Source organism: Lathyrus oleraceus, chromosome 5, assembly GCF_024323335.1.
Source record: "Lathyrus oleraceus cultivar Zhongwan6 chromosome 5, CAAS_Psat_ZW6_1.0, whole genome shotgun sequence".
In the NCBI taxonomy this organism is placed as follows: Eukaryota; Viridiplantae; Streptophyta; class Magnoliopsida; order Fabales; family Fabaceae; genus Lathyrus; species Lathyrus oleraceus.
Window position 1 is genome coordinate 81,380,481 of NC_066583.1, and position 24,073 is coordinate 81,404,553.

General features: G+C 32.8%; 1 long non-coding RNA gene across 16 annotated transcripts in view; it reads right to left on the minus strand.

Moving 5' to 3' along the window:
* Window positions 1–11,607: 11,607 nt before the first annotated feature.
* Window positions 11,608–24,073, minus strand: part of LOC127086935 (uncharacterized) — a 30,807-nt gene continuing 18,341 nt past the window's right edge. For 6 of the 16 annotated variants that reach the window (XR_007789682.1, XR_007789690.1, XR_007789681.1 and 3 more), the window contains 5 exons: window positions 21,755–23,507; window positions 16,970–17,204; window positions 16,778–16,876; window positions 16,562–16,684; window positions 16,101–16,435 (listed from right to left, as the gene is read on the minus strand). This is a non-coding gene — a long non-coding RNA (uncharacterized LOC127086935). Of the gene's footprint in view, window positions 12,165–14,175; window positions 14,422–16,100; window positions 16,436–16,561; window positions 16,685–16,777; window positions 16,877–16,969; window positions 17,205–17,428; window positions 18,724–18,849; window positions 18,973–19,065; window positions 19,165–19,257; window positions 19,294–21,327; window positions 21,427–21,519; window positions 21,615–21,754; window positions 23,508–23,600; window positions 23,700–24,073 lie in introns of those variants that run through there. The other 10 variants (XR_007789685.1, XR_007789686.1, XR_007789679.1 and 7 more) reach the window with 10 other exon arrangements.

Consider the following 24,073-nt stretch of genomic DNA (forward strand, 5'->3'; position numbering starts at 1 on the left):
GCTTTTCCAGCTTTCTTCAGGATGATGAGTGTTTTGGAATACACACCAATTCACGCCTTGGTCGGTCACCTGTTATATACCTACAACCCGGTATCCTTGGTGTTCCTTCCTGTCTGCTCCCTATTATGACCTTGGTCCCCTGTGGAGTCAGATTTTCCTGAGTGATATACCTTTTTCAGGTCTTCCTCAGATTTTTGGTCGATTGTATCTCTCACCCGTACACAGGTCTTAGATATTCATTCTTCCCGAGTTTGTTACTCACTAACCGGTAACACCTCATCCTTTTGCTTCCCCTGGAGAGTCTTTGTTAGACTTTCCCCAACGGAATTTCTGTTGTGATTCACCCTTTTGCTGTATTGGCGTTTTCCCCAACATTTTCAATTTTCCCCGGCAGGGAGATTCTGCGTGAATCTTTCCCTAGCCTGAGTCCGTTTATTTTTATCCAAAGTATCCTTTGTGGATAGTTTTTGTTGTATTGGCGTTTTCCCCAATACACGCATCTCTGAGTCAGCTTGAGCCTTTCCATCGGATTTGTTCCCTTTGGAAATTTCTTTTCCCCCAGTTTGAGTCCTTTACTCTCTAGTAAGGTCTCCAGGCGAGTCGTGTCCTGCTCACGCAGTGTCAAGTTCTTTTTTCCCTAATTCAGAGTCGTGTCCTGCTCACGCCTTCTTTCTTCTTATCCCCATAAGAGTCCTGTTAGAGTCTCTGTTCTTGGTGAGTGTATTACTCCAATAGATCGTCTTTTCTTCTTTGTGGACCTGTATTCCCCACAGAGTTTGTTTGTTTTACATGCATACATTTGCATCATGAGGTCTCTTAGGGACCAAAATTTGTCTCATTATTGTTATTTAAGCCCATTCTACCGCGTCGGGATGAAGATTTTAACCTTCACTTCTCCGGCTAGAATGACCTTAAATAGGGGCATCTGTAAGACCCCAATTTTGTCCCTAAGATCCCTCATGGCATCATATCATAACATTGCATAGCCTCAGGGATCATTAGACACCTTGCTTCCTTCCTTGTGGGTGGGATATCTCCTAAGAGTGGTTCTTGATCACCAAGCATTGTTTGCATTTGTGTATCATTGCTTTTCTTTTAATCACTAACAAAAAATGTACAAAAATATGTCATTAACATTTGTTACTTGCAGCTTAAGCAACCAACAGGTCAAGGCACAGTCAAGTGAATCCTTTGATCAAGAGATGAGGGTTCCATTGAGATATGGATCATGTGATCATTATTTTGAGCTTATATGAGCTAGAGGTCCATTTTGGAGCAAATTCCCCAGGTGTTTGAAGCTCAGGATCATCAGAACATTTTCAGGTCATCTAAGGACCAATGCCAGTCAACTGAAAGTCAACTGTGGGTTTTGAGTGTGGGAATTGGAGTTATTCATCCCATTCATGTTCCAACAATGCTTATTCATCATGTCAAACATCCATGTTGAAGAATTTGAGGTCAAGTCAAAAGTTTCCCAAAATAGAAAGTGACCTATAATTTCAAGTTTCCAAAAATGGCAAGTTTTTGGTCCAACTTAAACTCAACTTTCCAACATCAAAGAAGCTTCAAATTAAATTTTATCCAACATGAGAGTTGAAGATCTCTCTCTCCAAAAAGTCCAAGATCATGAGCATCTGATGAATGGTTGAGGAGATATGATCAAATCATTGCCAAGTGTGCATGGAACTTCAAAAGGCCATAACTTTTGACTCATAACTCCAAATTGAGTGGCTCTTCTTGCATTTTTCTTCTCATGACATGAACTTTCCAAACCATTCATCACATTGCATAAAATCTCATCATATGACCATTTGTTTTTTCATACCTTTTTTGGAGGGAAATTCGAAAATTCAAAATTGGTGCATTGTATGGACAAAATACCATTGCATTTTGGTTTATGAAATGACTTTGAGTGAATTTTATCATGCATTGGCTACTGTTCACGTGGGATTACTCCATGCACCACCAATTTTCATATTTTGCCAAAACACCTCATCATTTTCACTAATCACAAGTTAACCATGTTTAATTTTAATTAGGATTGGATTAGGACAGAGTATAAATACAAAACCCTAACAGAATTTCAGATTAGCTTCATCATTTCACCATTTCTAGATCTAAAACTTCATCCCTCCAAAATTTTCTCTCAATCATAATTCAAATTTTCTACACATAACCTTGCAATATTCTTCCATATTCTGGTTCTGTGATATGGATTTGGTGTAGATCGAGCTCTCAATTGCAGAATTTGGCCAAGAATTGTGTGGTGCAAGCTCAAGAACTCAAGTATGGAAGTTGATTGTTAAGCAAGATCTAAGCTGTTTCAAGCCTGAATTCACTCATCGATCTTCATGACAAGTGTTCTGGAGTAGATTTGAAGCTTGCCAAGCCTTGGATCGTGCATTTCCAGAAACTGCTCTTCAAGAGGTTCAGTTTTCGAATCTCATAATTCTTAAATCCATTGACATGTTAGTGTAGATCTACTCTTGCTGATCAATCTGATATAAATTTCGTGTGATTTGGTTAAGAATTGAGTGAGATATGCTTAATTAAAGTTTGACATGTTGAAATGTTTTTGATCAATTCTCACGATTCATGATGAATTAACTTTAGATATTGGTTGATCTGTAACCTACATTGCATGACCATTCTGATGATATAAAAATTTTAAAATTTTGGATTTTTTTTTCGTGAACAGTAACCACCACCGTCTTCATGAAGAAGACGGTGGTTTCCGCCCGTAGCGTCCACCTAGCGTCCGTTTAGTGTCCGTTTGGTTTTTGGTTAGGGCTTTGGTCCAAAACGTCGTCGTTTTGGCCAGCGAAGGCGCCTTCGCTTCGATTCCAGCATGCAACGTTTTTCAAATTAATTTTCATTCTTCACTTTCCCTCCATGATTCCATGTACTTGTTCATTTTAATTCAATTTTTTTTTTGTTAACTTTGAAAATTCATAATAAATTGAAAAATGACCCAATTAATTCCAGGTTTTTTGCTACTCTATCCTTGACTTGTCTTCTATTTTTTGATGTAAATTTATGAAATTATGCATGGCTAGAATTTAAGTTGTGTTAGGATAATTGAACATGTGTGCATTTGTGACATTGTCTCATTCATCCCATCATAAAATGCTCAATATTGATCCAAATGCCATGAAATTTTGCATGATGATTCTTAACATGTTGATGGATTTGTGTGATTTTATTTGGCATTTTTTGCTATTTCCTTCTCTTTTTGGGACACATGTACTTTAGGTGTGACAATTTGTGTCACACAATAGGATGTCTAGCTTGTGCATTTTTGTATCCATGTCATTTGAATTCTGATGATTCTGATTTTTTGTATGTTGATTGTGTGTGATATGTTGAATGCTCATAAAGTTTTCCAGAATCATTTGAATCATTTCTGTTTTGATGTGGAATTTTCCTTCTTGATGATCAATTGTATGCACCTTTTGCTTGCCTTGCCTTCTCATGCTCATGAATTGAATTTGCTTGTTGATTTTGATTTGGTCCTTTTTAGGACATGTTCATGATTGTTTAAATGTGATTCATGTTGAGTTTTAGCTTCTGTTTTGAATTTTTTCTTCACTTTTGACCCTAGGCTTTGCCTTAGGGGTTTGGACTCACATTTTGAGCTGTGCATTTCAGGTTTCAAGCAATTAGCCACATTGGTTGATATGATCTCATCACTTGAGATACAAGTTATTTCGGTTGACTAACCTTGCTGTTTTGTAGGTCTTTTGGATGGTGAATCAATTTAGTTTGCTTGCATCTTATGCCTTGCACCATTGTTGTCTGATGATTGGTTGTCTGACTGTTGTTGATTGTTTGATTTGTCTGAATGTAAATATTGACTGGTTTAGCTTTTCTTACAGGTACTTTAGTAGCTTTAACTCATTACTTGAGTTGCTTTGCTTTGCTCGTGGTTGGCATACCACTTAGGTAAACTTCTTTTCTTCATGTAGTCTGGAAGACCTGCTGTTTTTGGCAGGCACCTGTTTGAAGCCCTCCTTAAGAGGCCATGTCTTTGTTTGTTTAACTTTGTGCCAAGCAGGTTAAGTCCTCTTAAGAGGCAATTGGCAGATAAAAGGGATGTGTAATCCATCCCCTGCTATTCAGTTGTGTCATTCATCTTGCCCACACCATGTGTTGATGCACTATGAATAAAAACCCAAAAATCTTGTACATAGAGTCAGTCATTGTGGAATAGAGTTCCCCATTCTGGACTCCCACAAATTCTATTGATTCAAGCTCACCCAAGCCCGGGTTAAGAGCTATGAGGCCTAACCCTCATCTCCACTTCATCTGCTCACCCTAACTCTCAATGTTAGAGGTTAAGAGCCTGACTACCCATTCCAGTATTTGGCTTGTTTGTCAAGGTCGATATGACCCCTTGACTAAAGCCCAACCTTGCTTGAGCCCCTTGGTTATGTATAGTGTGTGATAATTGACTGCTTGTTTGCTTATTTGTCCATCTGTGCATAATTGTTGGTGTGTGCCTCTGTGCATTGTTTTCATCTTTGAACATTAATTGTATATCATTTCATGATCATTGTTCATAATTTGTGACATTTGGTTTTGTCCATTGAGGAGTCAATTGTAAGTCCATTGATTGGCATTTGTTTCCTGTGATCTGGTAGGAGTTGGAACTAAGACCATTTATTGGCATTCCATTTCCTTGGAGTCGAGTGTAAGACCATTTATTGGCAACTTGTTTCCTCTTGCTTATTGCATTTGTTTTCTTTGCTTTGTGAGACTAGTGTAAGTCCATAGATTGGCATCTGGTATCCATGTTTTCTTTGCTTTGTGAGACTAGTATAAGTCCATTGATTGGCATCCGATATCCATCTTTGTTTTGTGAGACTAGTATAAGTCCATTGATTGGCATCTGGTATCCATCTTTGTTTTGTGAGTCTGGTATAAGACCATTGATTGGCATCTGGTTTCCATTTATTTTGGCTATCTCTGATACCATGTTTTACTTGCTTACTGCTTTATGTTGCCTTATTCCAAAGGAACTTCCTTGGATCATTTCTATGATCTTGAGAAAGCAACTCCTATCCGTGGCTTTGTCCCTTAACCTTAACCCTCACCCCCTTTGTGCTTAACCTTGAACCTTGTTTTCATCTTTAACCAAAAACCAGAAAACTTTTGTGCAAACATTCTCACCTGTCTTCAAACTAGAAACCTAGGCCTTAAGCCTCTGATTTTCAAACTTCATTTTCACAATACTTCTTCTGAATTGAATCTAATGTCAACTTTGACCATCTTTGTGAATACTTCTAATTGGTTAACTTCACTCATTCAATTGCTTTTGTGGCCCTTGTCCACTTCCTAATCAAGTTTTCATGCATTAGCCATAGATCTGAGTTATCTTAGTGGTTGATGTGAATCTCACCTTTTGTCCTTAGTGATCGAACTGTAAGACTTCCATACTGAAAACAGGGTTAACCCCTCTAGTATGTCGAAGCTATTCTCACATGGTGGACTCGTGGTTGTTCAGGTTGAGTTTTCTCCCTTTGATAACGAAAGATCTTAAGGCTTTTGTTTAAAATCAATCCACTCAATTTTTGAAATCTTTTAGCCGAACTACGACGTTTTGATCCTTATCTTTCATGAAAAGGTACGTAGGCAATGGGTTTCATCCATCCAAACACAAAAATAACTAACTTGTACATTCTTTTCTCATCTCTTCAATCATGTTTGCACAATAAATATTTCATAAACAAATCATTTTTACAACAGTTGTGAAAAGAGGTTCCCTAGGAGTACCTAGGATGTTGTGGATTAACCTCCATATCTTCAATCATTGTTATGAATTCATGTGATTAACCTCCATATCTTCAACAATAAAACACATCGAAATTAAACACCTAAGTAACACAATTTCAACAACAACATGATATCAACACATAGCATGGATGAGGAGTATGAACACAACAAGTTCATCACAAAGTCACACAAATCCTAACCCCCAAACATAAGTTATTTTCCCCCAAAGGCTAAATCTATCTAAAAACTCACCTAGTAGAAGAAGAAGATGAAGTTGGTGAGGATGATGAGTAGAAAATGGTGATGATTAGCTTTTCCTTTTCTCCTCCAAGCCTTTCTTCCTTCTTTCTCTCTTCTTCTTTCTTCTCTTTTCCTCTTCTCTACTCTTCCCTTTCTTCTTTTCTTTCTTTCTGATAACTCTTTCTCTCTTACTACCTACTCTTCTTATCCTTTTCTTTCTCTTTTTCTTACAACTACACAAATATATAACATATACTTTATATATATATATTATAATATTAGGTAGTAACATAAAATATCTCAATTGTTATTTCATCTTCCAGTACCAATTGACCAATTATTAATGTTACCAAAAACGTCCTCTCTTGTACTTATTAATATTGATCTGCCTTTTTTATTAATAATTAATATCTTAAAAGTTCAGTGCTTACTCTATTGGTCTCAATTGACAACATTTAGAGCACATAGGAGCTCCAATTGTTACAACTAACAATAGATAGAGCACACATGAACTCAATTGATCTCAACTGACAACTAATTGAGCATCTAAGGGAATATGGGTCATTACAGAAGAAAAAACGAAAAATCAAAGGGGATAAGCAAAGAGTAATAGGCACAAAAATATAAAAGAAATATTTCAAATTATTCAAAATATGCATTTAAACACCTTTTATTTTATTTTTAAATTCAATTTTTCATTTTAGACAGTGTTTTAAAAACCAGACCGAATCAGACGGTTCAACTGGTTGGACCAGGAACCGGAGATAAATCTAGTTTGGTCAACCTTTCAAAATCGTTAATGGATCAAAGTCGGAGTAAAACAAAAAAAACGGATTAAACCTTCCAAAAACATTCGAACCAAATAATCGGAGCCGATTTTTATAAAACCGTACGGTTCAAAAAAAATCATCAAATTTATAATTTTAAAAAAAAATTATAAATTTTAATATGTCAATATCAAAACTTAACATACATTCTCAATCACAAAAAAAATCCTATTTTTTTACAACCATATATCTCTGGGTTATATTGATACACCTCGTATAGACAAGGCAAAGTCCATGAAACTATCAGTATATCATCACCGATGGGATCATTTAAACCGTATAAAATACCGAAATCCCAAATAGAATGCTTTTTTGGAACCCTTTTTTTTTCTGTTTTATGCCTGAACTCGCTGTCGAACCCGAATTGAATAGAGGTACCATTGAAACCCAGTTGGATATACTTCTTTTGGAAACTTTTTCACGTCACACTTTTCAATAGAGTTGAAAAAACTTTCAACCCAACCTTGAAGAATTTGAATAGGCTCTGTATACAAGAAGCTTAGTAAGGACAATATATATGTTCATTATATACTAAATATGATAATTTTAAATATACAACGTGATGATTTGGTAACGAATGAAACTTTAATAGATCTAGTATAAAAACCTACCTACTCCTAATACTACTAACTTCATCACCTTTCCGCAGTATTTACTACGGTAGAACTCCAAGACTTGGTCGTAAAGATCATCATAACTGACTTCCCCCTCCACCCTCAAACTCTCTTTGTTTCGTACATGTTCATGAAAAAGTAATAAAAAATGAATAATAAGTATATACATTATACCTTATAAAAATTTAATGGTGAAGAACAAAATACACATACCTATTAAAAACACTTTGTTATATTGGTGGCCTTGTTTTGATGAGTGGCATCTAAATTGATTAAGAGTATATGCCGAATCATTTTGTCTTTCTTAAAATTCTGGAGTTAAATTAATTTGTTAGATAAACATATTAGTATTTTTGTTCATTCAAAAGAAAAAATTATATTTTATAAGATAAAAATGAAACATACCTGAGTGTACTGCATTCAATTCCGCCTTTAGAATGTCTTTTGAAAAAGTAGACAGAATTAAACCATCAGCAACCAACACTCAAGGAATCCTCAACCTCATAAACACATGTTCTTAACAACCTCAACAACCATGTTCAATTTCAACAACACCATAATCATAGAAAACATGGTTAACTCATGATTCATGGGAATATTTCATGAATAACTTATATTGTTATGATTTCATGTGATTAACCTCCATATCTTCAACAATAAAACACATCAAAATTAAACACATCAAAATTAAACACCCAAGTATCACAAGTTAAACAACAACAACATGATATCAACACATAGCATGGATGAGGAATATGATCACAACAAGTTCATAACAATTTCACACAAATCCTAACCCCCAAACATAGGTTATTTTCCCCCAAAGGCTAAATCTATCTAAAAACTCACCTAGTAGAAGAATAAGATGAAGTTGGTGAGGATGATAAGTAGAAAATGGTGATGATGAGCTTTTCCTTTTCTCCTCCAAGCCTTTCTTCCTTCTTTCCCACTACTTCTTTCTTCTCTTTTCCTCTTCTCTACTCTTCCCTTTCTTCTTTTCTTTCTTTCTGATAACTCTTTCTCTCTTACTACCTACTCTTCTTATCCTTTTCTTTCTCTTTCTCTTACAACCACACAAATATATAACATATACTTTATATATATTATAATATTAGGTAGTAACATAAAATATCTCAATTGATATTTCATCTTTCAGTACCAATTGACCAATTATTAATGCTACCAAAAATGTCCTGTCTTGTACTTATTAATATTGATTTGTCTCTTTGATTAATAATTAACATCTTCAGAGTTCACTGCTTACTCTATTCACTACGCCAAATAAGGGAAAAGAGGGCGCTTTTTTTGGCCTATAACAGCGCTTTAAAGCGTCCTCTAATCTGGCGCTGGCATAGGTAAAGACAACGCTTTTTTTCCTAGTGAAAGCGCTGTCTAAAATGGCTCTTTAAGACCTTTAAGGGCCACTTTAGAGGGCGCTTTTCCAAAAAAGCGCCCTCTAAACTGGAAACATTTAAGGGGTTTAGAGGGCGCTTTTACTGGAAAGCGCGCTCTAAAGTGGAAACTTTTAAGGGTTTAGAGGGCGCTTTCCAGTAAAAGCGCCCTATAAACCCTTAAATGTTTCCACTTTAGAGGGCGCTTTCCAGTAAAAGCGCCCTCTAAAGTGGGTGGTTATTTAAATTTTTTTTTTAAAAAGCGCTATATTTTTTTATTTATTTTAGACAACCTGTATATTGAAGCAGTACACCCAAAACTATATAATTTGAAGCCCTTTTTCACACATTGCATTCAACAAGCCTTATATACAACAATCCATACATATACAACAATCCACTGATATATAATTGTTTAACTTCTAAAGATTCTATATACAACCAATTCATAACTTAAAAAGAAATAAAACTAAGTAGCAAAAGCATCTCTGAGATGTATGTTTTTTTTGGTAGCAGCAGTCTTCTTAGCAACAACCTCTTTTTGTTCAATATCAATAGCATGAACCTAAAATATCATAAAATTAGTTAGGTGATGTATAAGATCAAGAATTAACATTTTCTATGCATAAATATCATATAATTGTGTTTATACCTTTTTCTTTTTATGCAACTGACTCGATTTGCTGCGTAATCCCCTTATATTTTTGGTCCCTTATCTTTTGAAGATAGAATTGATATATGTTTAGATGGACATGTTCCATTGTCGTAGAGGGATACTTTCAAATATCCAGCATCATCATCTACGCGAATGAGGCTTGACGACAATAGAGCATCTCCATCTAAACAAATATCAATTGATACTTTCGAGCATCCCTTGCCCCTTGCACGAATGATTGACTTCATAATAGCCATTTTACCTGTAAAAAAGAAAACAATTAAAATCAGATGACAAATGTAAAAACAATTAAAATCATAAATATCATATAATTGTGTTTATACCTTTTTCTTTTTATGCAACTGACTCGATTTGCTGCGTAATCCCCTTATATTTTTGGTCCCTTATCTTTTGAAGATAGAATTGATATATGTTTAGATGGACATGTTCCATTGTCGTAGAGGGATACTTTCAAATATCCAGCATCATCATCTACGCGAATGAGGCTTGACGACAATAGAGCATCTCCATCTAAACAAATATCAATTGATACTTTCGAGCATCCCTTGCCCCTTGCACGAATGATTGACTTCATAATAGCCATTTTACCTGTAAAAAAGAAAACAATTAAAATCAGATGACAAATGTAAAAACAATTAAAATCATAAAAGTCATTTTACCTGTAATAAAGAAAACAATTAAAATAAACAAAAAACAATTTCAGAAGAGTTCAAACACATTCGGACCTAGGTTTCTAATGATACTGGTGTTGACACAAAATCATATGTTCATAGGTCGTATAACCCTAACTACTGGGTAACGTAGTCCCATTGCATGCGCTATCATGGTCACTAAAAACCAACCGTCAATTTCCTAATAAACCCAAACTATTTAAATGACTATGAATATTGAAACTTTACAGGTCAAAACAAACGTAGCATAGACAACAATAACATAAAACAGAAATTGGGCAAAGCTAAAACAAAGCAATAACATAAAACAGAAATTGGGCAAAGCGTGTACCTTTGATTGGTAGAAGGAGGAAACGCGCAGTAATAATGTAGATCTAACAGAGGTGGAAGGAAAACGCCTTAGAACCCTAACGTGAAAAAGAACGAAAATAAAAGATAGTGAAATAACAAAACGCGCAGTATGTTATAATTTTAATGTTTACTAAAGGGGACATTAGAGGGCGCTTGTGGAAAAAAAGCGCCCTCTAAAGGGGGCCTAAGAGGGCGCTTATGGAAGCGCTCTCTAAGGCTTTCCAGAAGCGCTTTATAAGCTGGAAATGCACATGGACTTATAACAGCATTTTATTCAAAGCGCCCTCTAAGGGTAACCTTAGAGGGCGCTTTATAAAAAGCGCCATGTATTGTTGTCCCTCTATCTCCTCCTTATTTTTTCGCTTCACCTTAGAGGGCGCTTTATTACAAAAGCGCCCTCTAAAGTGCGTTGTCTATTGCTCCTTATTTTTCGCTTCACTTTAGAGAGCGCTTTTCTAATAAAGCGCCCTCTAAGGTGCGCTGTCTATTCCAGTTTTTGGCGTAGTGATTGGTCCCAATTGACAACATTTAGAGCACATAAGAGCTCCAATTGATACAACTAACAAAAGATAGAGTACACCGGAACTCAATTGATCTCAACTGAGAACTAATTGAGCATCTAAGGGAATATGGGATACTACAGAAGAAAAAATGGAAAATCAAAGGGGATAAGTAAAGAGTGATAGACAAAAAAATATTAAAAAAATATTTTAAATTATTAAAAAGATGCATTTAAACATCTTTTCTTTTGTTTTTAAATTCAAATTTTCATTTTAAACAGTGTTTTAAAAACCAGCCGGTTCAAACGGTTGGACCAGGAACCGGAGATAAATATGGTTTGGTCAACCTTTCAAAATCGTTAATAGGTCAAAATCGGAGTAAAACAAAAAAAAACGGATTGAACCTTCCAAAACCATTCGAACCAAATAGTCGGAGCCGATTTTTATATAACTGTACGGTTCAAAAAAAATCATCATATTGATAATTTAAAAAAAAATTATAAATTATAATATGTCAATATCAAAACTTAACCTACATTCTCAATCACAAAAAAAATCCTATTTTTTTACAATCATATATCTCTGGGTGATATTGATACACCTCGTATAGACAAGGGAAAGTCCATGAAACTATCAGTATATCATCACCGGTGGGATCATTTAAACCGTATAAAATACCGAATTCCCAAATAGAATGCTTTTTTGGAAGCCTTCTTTTTCTATTTTTTGCCTGAACTCACTGTCGAACCCGAATTGAATAAAGGTACCATTGAAACCCAGTTGGATATACTTGTTTTCGAAACTTTTTCACGTCACACTTTTTAATAGAGTTGAAAAAACTTTCAACCCAACCTTGAAGAATTTGAATAGGCTCTGTATACAAGAAGCTTAGTAAGGACAATATATATGTTCATTATGTACTAAATATGATAATTTTAAATATACAACGTGATGAATCGGTAAGAATGAAACTTTAATATATCTAGTATAAAAAACTACCTCCTCCTATAACTACTAACTTCATCACCTTTCCGCAGTATTTACTACGGTAGAACTCAAAGACTTGGTCGTAAAGATCATCATAACTGACTTCCCCCTCTACCCTCAAACTCTCTTTGTTTCCTACATGTTCATGAAAAAGTAATAAAAAATGAATAATAAGTATATACATTATACAATATAAAAATTTAATGGTGAAGAACAAAATACACATACCTATTAAAAACACTTTATTATATTGGTGGCCTTGTTTTGATGAGTGGCATCTAAATTGATTAAGAATATATGCCGAATCATTTTGTCTTTTATAAAATTCTGCAGTTACATTAATTTGTGAGATAAACATATTAGTATTTTTGTTCATTCAAAAGAAAAAATTATATTTTATAAGCTAAAAATGAAACATACCTGAGTGTACTGCATTCAATTCTGCCTTTAGAATGTCTTTTGAAAAAGTAGATAGAATTAAACCATCAGCAACCAACACTCAAGGACTCCTCAACCTCATAAACACATGTTCTTAACAACCTCAACAACCATGTTCAATTACAACAACACCATAATCATAGAAAACATGGTTAACTCATGATTCATGGGAATATTTCATGAATAACTTATATTGTTATGAATTCATGTGATTAACCTCCATATCTTCAACAATAAAACACATCAAAATTAAACACCCAAGTATCACAATTTCAACAACAACAACATGATATCAACACATAGCATGGATGAGGAGTATGACCACAACAAGTTCATCACAAATTCACACAAATCCTAACCCCTAAACATAGGTTATTTCCCCCAAAGGCTAAATCTATCTAAGAACTCACCTAGTAGAAGAATAAGATGAAGTTGGTGAGGATGATGAGTAGAAAATGGTGATGATTAGCTTTTCCTTTTCTCCTCCAAGCCTTTCTTCCTTCTTTCTCTCTTCTTCTTTCTTCTCTTTTCCTCTTCTCTACTCTTCCCTTTCTTCTTTTCTTTCTTTCTGATAACTCTTTCTCTCTTACTACCTACTCTTCTTATCCTTTTCTTTCTCTTTCTCTTACAACCACACAAATATATAACATATACTTTATATATATTATAATATTAGGTAGTATCAGAAAAAATCTCAATTGATATTTCATCTTCCAGTACCAATTGACCAATTATTAATGCTATCAAAAATGTCCTCTCTTGTACTTATTAATATTGGTCTGTCTCTTTTATTAATAATTAACATCTTCAGAGTTCACTGCTTACTTTATTGGTCCAAATTGACAACATTTAGAGCACATAGGAGCTCCAATTATTACAACTAACAAAAGATAGAGTACACCGGAACTCAATTGATCTCAACTGACAACTAATTGAGAATCTAAGGGAATATGGGATATTACAGAAGAAAAAATGAAAAATCAAAGGGGATAAGCAATGAGTGATAGACAAAAAAATATAAGAAAAATATTTTAAATTATTAAAAAGATGCATTTAAACATCTTTTATTTTATTTTTAAATTCAAATTTTCATTTTAGACAGTGTTTTAAAAACCAGACCGAATCAGCCGGTTCAACCGGTTAGACCAGGAACCGGAGATAAATCTGGTTTGGTCAACCTTTCAAAATCGTTAATGGGTCAAAATTGGAGTAAAACAAAAAAAAACGGATTGAACCTTCCAAAACCATTCGAACCAAATAGTCGGAGCCGATTTTTATAAAACCGTACGGTTCAAAAAAAATCATCAAATTGATAATTTAAAAAAAAATTATAAATTTTAATATGTCAATATCAAAACTTAACCTACATTCTCAATCACAAAAAAAAATCCTATTTTTTTACAACCATATATCTCTGGGTGATATTGATACACCTCGTATAGACAAGGCAAAGTCCATGAAACTATCAGTATATCATCACCGGTGGGATCATTTAAATCGTATAAAATACCGAATTCCCAAATAGAATGCTTTTTTGGAAGCATTCTTTTTCTATTTTTTGCCTGAACTCACTGTCGAACCCGAATGGGATAGAGGTACCATTGAAACCCAGTTGGATATACTTGTTTTCGAAACTTTTTCACGTCACACTTTTTAATAGAGTTGAAAAAACTTTCAACCCAACCTTGAAGAATTTGAATAGGCTCTGTATACAAGAAGCTTAGTAAGGACAATATATATGTTCATTATGTACTAAATATGATAATTTTAAATATACAACGTGATGAATTGGTAAGAATGAAACTTTAATAGATTTAGTATTTAAAACTACCTCCTCCTATAACTACTAACTTCATCACCTTTCCGCAGTATTTACTACGGTAGAACTCAAAGACTTGGTCGTAAAGATCATCATAACCGACTTCCCCCTCCACCCCCAAACTCTCTTTGTTTCCTACATGTTCATGAAAAAGTAATAAAAAATGAATAATAAGTATATACATTATACAATATAAAAATTTAATGGTGAAGAACAAAATACACATACCTATTAAAAACACTTTGTTATATTGGTGGCCTTGTTTTGATGAGTGGCATCTAAATTGATTAAGAATATATGCCGAATCATTTTGTCTTTCTTAAAATTCTGGAGTTAAATTAATTTGTTAGATAAACATATTAGTATTTTTGTTCATTCAAAAGAAAAAATTATATTTTATAAGATAAAAATGAAACATACCTGAGTGTACTGCATTCAATTCCGCCTTTAGAATGTCTTTTGAAAAAGTAGATAGAATTAAACCATCAGCAACCAACACTCAAGGAATCCTCAACCTCATAAACACATGTTCTTAACAACCTTAACAACCATGTTCAATTACAACAACACCATAATCATAGAAAACATGGTTAACTCATGATTCATGGGAATATTTCATGAATAACTTATATTGTTATGATTTCATGTGATTAACCTCCATATCTTCAACAATAAAACACATCAAAATTAAACACATCAAAATTAAACACCCAAGTATCACAATTTAAACAACAACAACATGATATCAACACATAGCATGGATGAGGAATATGAACACAACAAGTTCATAACAAATTCACACAAATCCTAACCCCCAAACATAGGTTATTTTCCACCAAAGGCTAAATCTATCTAAAAACTCACCTAGTAGAAGAATAAGATGAAGTTGGTGAGGATGATGAGTAGAAAATGGTGATGATGAGCTTTTCCTTTTCTCCTCCAAGCCTTTCTTCCTTCTTTCCCTCTACTTCTTTCTTCTCTTTTCCTCTTCTCTACTCTTCCCTTTCTTCTTTTCTTTCTTTCTGATAACTCTTTCTCTCTTACTACCTACTCTTCTTATCCTTTTCTTTCTCTTTCTCTTACAACCACACAAATATATAACATATACTTTATATATATTATAATATTAGGTAGTAACATAAAATATCTCAATTGATATTTCATCTTTCAGTACCAATTGACCAATTATTAATGCTACCAAAAATGTCCTCTCTTGTACTTATTAATATTGATTTGTCTCTTTTATTAATAATTAACATCTTCAGAGTTCACTGCTTACTCTATTGGTCCCAATTGACAACATTTAGAGCACATAAGAGCTCCAATTGATACAACTAACAAAAGATAGAGTACACCGGAACTCAATTGATCTCAACTGAGAACTAATTGAGCATCTAAGGGAATATGGGATATTACAGAAGAAAAAATGAAAAATCAAAGGGGATAAGTAAAGAGTGATAGACAAAAAAATATTAAAAAAATATTTTAAATTATTAAAAAGATGCATTTAAACATCTTTTCTTTTGTTTTTAAATTCAAATTTTCATTTTAAACAGTGTTTTAAAAACCAGCCGGTTCAAACGGTTGGACCAGGAACCGGAGATAAATATGGTTTGGCCAACCTTTCAAAATCGTTAATGGGTCAAAATCGGAGTAAAACAAAAAAAAACGGATTGAACCTTCCAAAACCATTCGAACCAAATAGTCGGAGCCGATTTTTATATAACCGTACGGTTCAAAAAAAATCATCAAATTGATAATTTAAAAAAAAATATATAAATTATAATATGTCAATATCAAAACTTAACCTACATTCTCAATCACAAAAAAAATCCTATTCTTTTACAATCATATATCTCTGGGTGATATTGATACACCTCGTATAGACAAGGGAAAGTCCATGAAACTATCAGTATATCATCACCGGTGGGATCATTTAAACCGTATAAAATACCAAATTCCCAAATAGAATGCTTTTTTGGAAGCCTTCTTTTTCTATTTTTTGCCAGAACTCACTGTCGAACCCGAATTGGATAAAGGTACCATTGAAACCCAGTTGGATATACTTGTTTTCGAAACTTTTTCACGTCACACTTTTTAATAGAGTTGAAAAAACTTTCAACCCAACCTTGAAGAATTTGAATAGGCTCTGTATACAAGAAGCTTAGTAAGGACAATATATATGTTCATTATGTACTAAATATGATAATTTTAAATATACAACGTGATGAATCGGTAAGAATGAAACTTTAATAGATCTAGTATAAAAAACTACCTCCTCCTATAACTACTAACTTCATCATCTTTCCACAGTATTTACTACGGTAGAACTCAAAGACTTGGTCGTAAAGATCATCATAACTGACTTCCCCCTCTACCCTCAAACTCTCTTTGTTTCCTACATGTTCATGAAAAAGTAATAAAAAATGAATAATAAGTATATACATTATACAATATAAAAATTTAATGGTGAAGAACAAAATACACATACCTATTAAAAACACTTTCTTATATTGGTGGCCTTGTTTTGATGAGTGGCATCTAAATTGATTAAGAATATATGCCGAATCATTTTGTCTTTTATAAAATTCTGCAGTTACATTAATTTGTGAGATAAACATATTAATATTTTTGTTCATTCAAAAGAAAAAATTATATTTTATAAGCTAAAAATGAAACATACCTGAGTGTACTGCATTCAATTCTGCCTTTAGAATGTCTTTTGAAAAAGTAGATAGAATTAAACCATCGGCAACCAACACTCAAGGACTCCTCAACCTCATAAACACATGTTCTTAACAACCTTAACAACCATGTTCAATTACAACAACACCATAATCATAGAAAACATGGTTAACTCATGATTCATGGGAATATTTCATGAATAACTTATATTGTTATGATTTCATGTGATTAACCTCCATATCTTCAACAATAAAACACATCAAAATTAAACACATCAAAATTAAACACATCAAAATTAAACACCCAAGTATCACAATTTAAACAACAACAACATGATATCAACACATAGCATGGATGAGGAATATGAACACAACAAGTTCATAACAAATTCACACAAATCCTAACCCCCAAACATAGGTTATTTTCCACCAAAGGCTAAATCTATCTAAAAACTCACCTAGTAGCAGAATAAGATGAAGTTGGTGAGGATGATGAGTAGAAAATGGTGATGATGAGCTTTTCCTTTTCTCCTCCAAGCCTTTCTTCCTTCTTTCCCTCTACTTCTTTCTTCTCTTTTCCTCTTCTCTACTCTTCCCTTTCTTCTTTTCTTTCTTTCTGATAACTCTTTCTCTCTTACTACCTACTCTTCTTATCCTTTTCTTTCTCTTTCTCTTACAACCACACAAATATATAACATATACTTTATATATATTATAATATTAGGTAGTAACATAAAATATCTCAATTGATATTTCATCTTTCAGTACCAATTGACCAATTATTAATGCTACCAAAAATGTCCTCTCTTGTACTTATTAATATTGATTTGTCTCTTTTATTAATAATTAACATCTTCAGAGTTCACTGCTTACTCTATTGGTCCCAATTGACAACATTTAGAGCACATAAGAGCTCCAATTGATACAACTAACAAAAGATAGAGTACACCGGAACTCAATTGATCTCAACTGACAACTAATTGAGAATCTAAGGGAATATGGGATATTACAGAAGAAAAAACGAAAAATCAAAGGGGATAAGCAACGAGTGATAGACAAAAAAATATAAGAAAAATATTTTAAATTATTAAAAAGATGCATTTAAACATATTTTATTTTATTTTTAAATTCAAATTTTCCCTTTTGACAGTGTTTTAAAAACCAGACCGAATCAGCCGGTTCAACCGGTTAGACCAGGAACCGGAGATAAATCTGGTTTGGTCAACCTTTCAAAATCGTTAATGGGTCAAAATCGGAGTAAAACAAAAAAAAACGGATTGAACCTTCCAAAACCATTCGAACCAAATAGTCGGAGCCGATTTTTATAAAACCGTACGGTTCAAAAAAAATCATCAAATTGATAATTTAAAAAAAAATTATAAATTTTAATATGTCAATATCAAAACTTAACCTACATTCTCAATCACAAAAAAAAATCCTATTTTTTTACAACCATATATCTCTGGGTGATATTGATACACCTCGTATAGACAAGGGAAAGTCCATGAAACTATCAGTATATCATCACCGGTGGGATCATTTAAATCGTATAAAATACCGAATTTCCAAATAGAAGGCTTTTTTAGAAGCATTCTTTTTCTATGTTTTGCCTGAACTCACTGTCGAACCCGAATGGGATAGAGGTACCATTGAAACCCAGTTGGATATACTTGTTTTCGAAACTTTTTCACGTCACACTTTTTAATAGAGTTGAAAAAACTTTCAACCCAACCTTGAAGAATTTGAATAGGCTCTGTATACAAGAAGCTTAGTAAGGACAATATATATGTTCATTATGTACTAAATATGATAATTTTAAATATACAACGTGATGAATTGGTAAGAATGAAACTTTAATAGATCTAGTATAAAAAACTACCTCCTCTTATAACTACTAACTTCATCACCTTTCCGCAGTATTTACTACGGTAGAACTCAAAGACTTGGTCGTAAAGATCATCATAACCGACTTCCCCCTCCACCCCCAAACTCTCTTTGTTTCCTACATGTTCATGAAAAAGTAATAAAAAATGAATAATAAGTATATACATTATACAATATAAAAATTTAATGGTGAAGAACAAAATACACATACCTATTAAAAACACTTTGTTATATTGGTGGCCTTGTTTTGATGAGTGGCATCTAAATTGATTAAGAATATATGCCGAATCATTTTGTCTTTCTTAAAATTCTGGAGTTAAATTAATTTGTTAGATAAACATATTAGTATTTTTGTTCATTCAAAAGAAAAAATTATATTTTATAAGATAAAAATGAAACATACCTGAGTGTACTGCATTCAATTCCGCCTTTAGAATGTCTTTTGAAAAAGTAGATAGAATTAAACCATCAGCAACCAACACTCAAGGAATCCTCAACCTCATAAACACATGTTCTTAACAACCTCAACAACCATGTTCAATTTCAACAACACCATAATCATAGAAAACATGGTTAACTCATGATTCATGGGAATATTTCATGAATAACTTATATTGTTATGATTTCATGTGATTAACCTCCATATCTTCAACAATAAAACACATCAAAATTAAACACATCAAAATTAAACACCCAAGTATCACAATTTAAACAACAACAACATGATATCAACACATAGCATGGATGAGGAATATGAACACAACAAGTTCATAACAAATTCACACAAATCCTAACCCCCAAACATAGGTTATTTTCCACCAAAGGCTAAATCTATCTAAAAACTCACCTAGTAGAAGAATAAGATGAAGTTGGTGAGGATGATGAGTAGAAAATGGTGATGATGAGCTTTTCCTTTTCTCCTCCAAGCCTTTCTTCCTTCTTTCCCTCTACTTCTTTCTTCTCTTTTCCTCTTCTCTACTCTTCCCTTTCTTCTTTTCTTTCTTTCTGATAACTCTTTCTCTCTTACTACCTACTCTTCTTATCCTTTTCTTTCTCTTTCTCTTACAACCACACAAATATATAACATATACTTTATATATATTATAATATTAGGTAGTAACATAAAATATCTCAATTGATATTTCATCTTTCAGTACCAATTGACCAATTATTAATGCTACCAAAAATGTCCTCTCTTGTACTTATTAATATTGATTTGTCTCTTTTATTAATAATTAACATCTTCAGAGTTCACTGCTTACTCTATTGGTCCCAATTGACAACATTTAGAGCACATAAGAGCTCCAATTGATACAACTAACAAAAGATAGAGTACACCGGAACTCAATTGATCTCAACTGAGAACTAATTGAGCATCTAAGGGAATATGGGATATTACAGAAGAAAAAATGAAAAATCAAAGGGGATAAGTAAAGAGTGATAGACAAAAAAATATAAAAAAATATTTTAAATTTTTAAAAAGATGCATTTAAACATCTTTTCTTTTGTTTTTAAATTCAAATTTTCATTTTAAACAGTGTTTTAAAAACCAGTCGGTTCAAACGGTTGGACCAGGAACCGGAGATAAATATGGTTTGGTCAACCTTTCAAAATCGTTAATGGGTCAAAATCGGAGTAAAACAAAAAAAAACGGATTGAACCTTCCAAAACCATTCGAACCAAATTGTCGGAGCCGATTTTTATATAACCGTACGGTTCAAAAAAAATCATCAAATTGATAATTTAAAAAAAAAATTATAAATTATAATATGTCAATATCAAAACTTAACCTACATTCTCAATCACAAAAAAAATCCTATTTTTTTACAATCATATATCTCTGGGTGATATTGATACACCTCGTATAGACAAGGGAAAGTCCATGAAACTATCAGTATATCATCACCGGTGGGATCATTTAAACCGTATAAAATACCGAATTCCCAAATAGAATGCTTTTTTGGAAGCCTTCTTTTTCTATTTTTTTCCAGAACTCACTGTCGAACACGAATTGGATAAAGGTACCATTGAAACCCAGTTGGATATACTTGTTTTCGAAACTTTTTCACGTCACACTTTTTAATAGAGTTGAAAAAACTTTCAACCCAACCTTGAAGAATTTGAATAGGCTCTGTATACAAGAAGCTTAGTAAGGACAATATATATGTTCATTATGTACTAAATATGATAATTTTAAATATACAACGTGATGAATCGGTAAGAATGAAACTTTAATAGATCTAGTATAAAAAACTACCTCCTCCTATAACTACTAACTTCATCACCTTTCCGCAGTATTTACTACGGTAGAACTCAAAGACTTGGTCGTAAAGATCATCATAACCGACTTCCCCCTCCACCCTCAAACTCTCTTTGTTTCCTACATGTTCATGAAAAAGTAATAAAAAATGAATAATAAGTATATACATTATACAATATAAAAATTTAATGGTGAAGAACAAAATACACATACCTATTAAAAACACTTTGTTATATTGGTGGCCTTGTTTTGATGAGTGGCATCTAAATTGATTAAGAATATATGCCGAATCATTTTGTCTTTTATAAAATTCTGCAGTTACATTAATTTGTGAGATAAACATATTAATATTTTTGTTCATTCAAAAGAAAAAATTATATTTTATAAGCTAAAAATGAAACATACCTGAGTGTACTGCATTCAATTCTGCCTTTAGAATGTCTTTTGAAAAAGTAGATAGAATTAAACCATCAGCAACCAACACTCAAGGACACCTCAACCTCATAAACACATGTTCTTAACAACCTTAACAACCATGTTCAATTAAAACAACACCATAATCATAGAAAACATGGTTAACTCATGATTCATGGGAATATTTAATGAATAACTTATATTGTTATGATTTCATGTGATTAACCTCCATATCTTCAACAATAAAACACATCAAAATTAAACACATCAAAATTAAACACCCAAGTATCACAATTTAAACAACAACAACATGATATCAACACATAGCATGGATGAGGAATATGAACACAACAAGTTCATAACAAATTCACACAAATCCTAACCCCCAAACATAGGTTATTTTCCACCAAAGGCTAAATCTATCTAAAAACTCACCTAGTAGAAGAATAAGATGAAGTTGGTGAGGATGATGAGTAGAAAATGGTGATGATGAGCTTTTCCTTTTCTCCTCCAAGCCTTTCTTCCTTCTTTCCCTCTACTTCTTTCTTCTCTTTTCCTCTTCTCTACTCTTCCCTTTCTTCTTTTCTTTCTTTCTGATAACTCTTTCTCTCTTACTACCTACTCTTCTTATCCTTTTCTTTCTCTTTCTCTTACAACCACACAAATATATAACATATACTTTATATATATTATAATATTAGGTAGTAACATAAAATATCTCAATTGATATTTCATCTTTCAGTACCAATTGACCAATTATTAATGCTACCAAAAATGTCCTCTCTTGTACTTATTAATATTGATTTGTCTCTTTTATTAATAATTAACATCTTCAGAGTTCACTGCTTACTCTATTGGTCCCAATTGACAACATTTAGAGCACATAAGAGCTCCAATTGATACAACTAACAAAAGATAGAGTACACCGGAACTCAGTTGATCTCAACTGACAACTAATTGAGAATCTAAGGGAATATGGGATATTACAGAAGAAAAAACGAAAAATCAAAGGGGATAAGCAACGAGTGATAGACAAAAAAATATAAGAAAAATATTTTAAATTATTAAAAAGATGCATTTAAACATATTTTATTTTATTTTTAAATTCAAATTTTCCCTTTTGACAGTGTTTTAAAAACCAGACCGAATCAGCCGGTTCAAACGGTTAGACCAGGAACCGGAGATAAATCTGGTTTGGTCAACCTTTCAAAATCGTTAATGGGTCAAAATCGGAGTAAAACAAAAAAAAACGGATTGAACCTTCCAAAACCATTCGAACCAAATAGTCGGAGCCGATTTTTATAAAACCGTACGGTTCAAAAAAAATCATCAAATTGATAATTTAAAAAAAAATTATAAATTTTAATATGTCAATATCAAAACTTAACCTACATTCTCAATCACAAAAAAAAATCCTATTTTTTTACAACCATATATCTCTGGGTGATATTGATACACCTCGTATAGACAAGGCAAAGTCCATGAAACTATCAGTATATCATCACCGGTGGGATCATTTAAATCGTATAAAATACCGAATTTCCAAATAGAATGCTTTTTTGGAAGCATTCTTTTTCTATGTTTTGCCTGAACTCACTGTCGAACCCGAATGGGATAGAGGTACCATTGAAACCCAGTTGGATATACTTGTTTTCGAAACTTTTTCACGTCACACTTTTTAATAGAGTTGAAAAAACTTTCAACCCAACCTTGAAGAATTTGAATAGGCTCTGTATACAAGAAGCTTAGTAAGGACAATATATATGTTCATTATGTACTAAATATGATAATTTTAAATATACAACGTGATGAATTGGTAAGAATGAAACTTTAATAGATTTAGTATTTAAAACTACCTCCTCCTATAACTACTAACTTCATCACCTTTCCGCAGTATTTACTACGGTAGAACTCAAAGACTTGGTCGTAAAGATCATCATAACCGACTTCCCCCTCCACCCCCAAACTCTCTTTGTTTCCTACATGTTCATGAAAAAGTAATAAAAAATGAATAATAAGTATATACATTATACAATATAAAAATTTAATGGTGAAGAACAAAATACACATACCTATTAAAAACACTTTGTTATATTGGTGGCCTTGTTTTGATGAGTGGCATCTAAATTGATTAAGAATATATGCCGAATCATTTTGTCTTTTATAAAATTCTGCAGTTACATTAATTTGTTAGATAAACATATTAGTATTTTTGTTCATTCAAAAGAAAAAATTATATTTTATAAGATAAAAATGAAACATACCTGAGTGTACTGCATTCAATTCCGCCTTTAGAATGTCTTTTGAAAAAGTAGATAGAATTAAACCATCAGCAACCAACACTCAAGGAATCCTCAACCTCATAAACACATGTTCTTAACAACCTCAACAACCATGTTCAATTACAACAACACCATAATCATAGAAAACATGGTTAACTCATGATTCATGGGAATATTTCATGAATAACTTATATTGTTATGATTTCATGTGATTAACCTCCATATCTTCAACAATAAAACACATCAAAATTAAACACATCAAA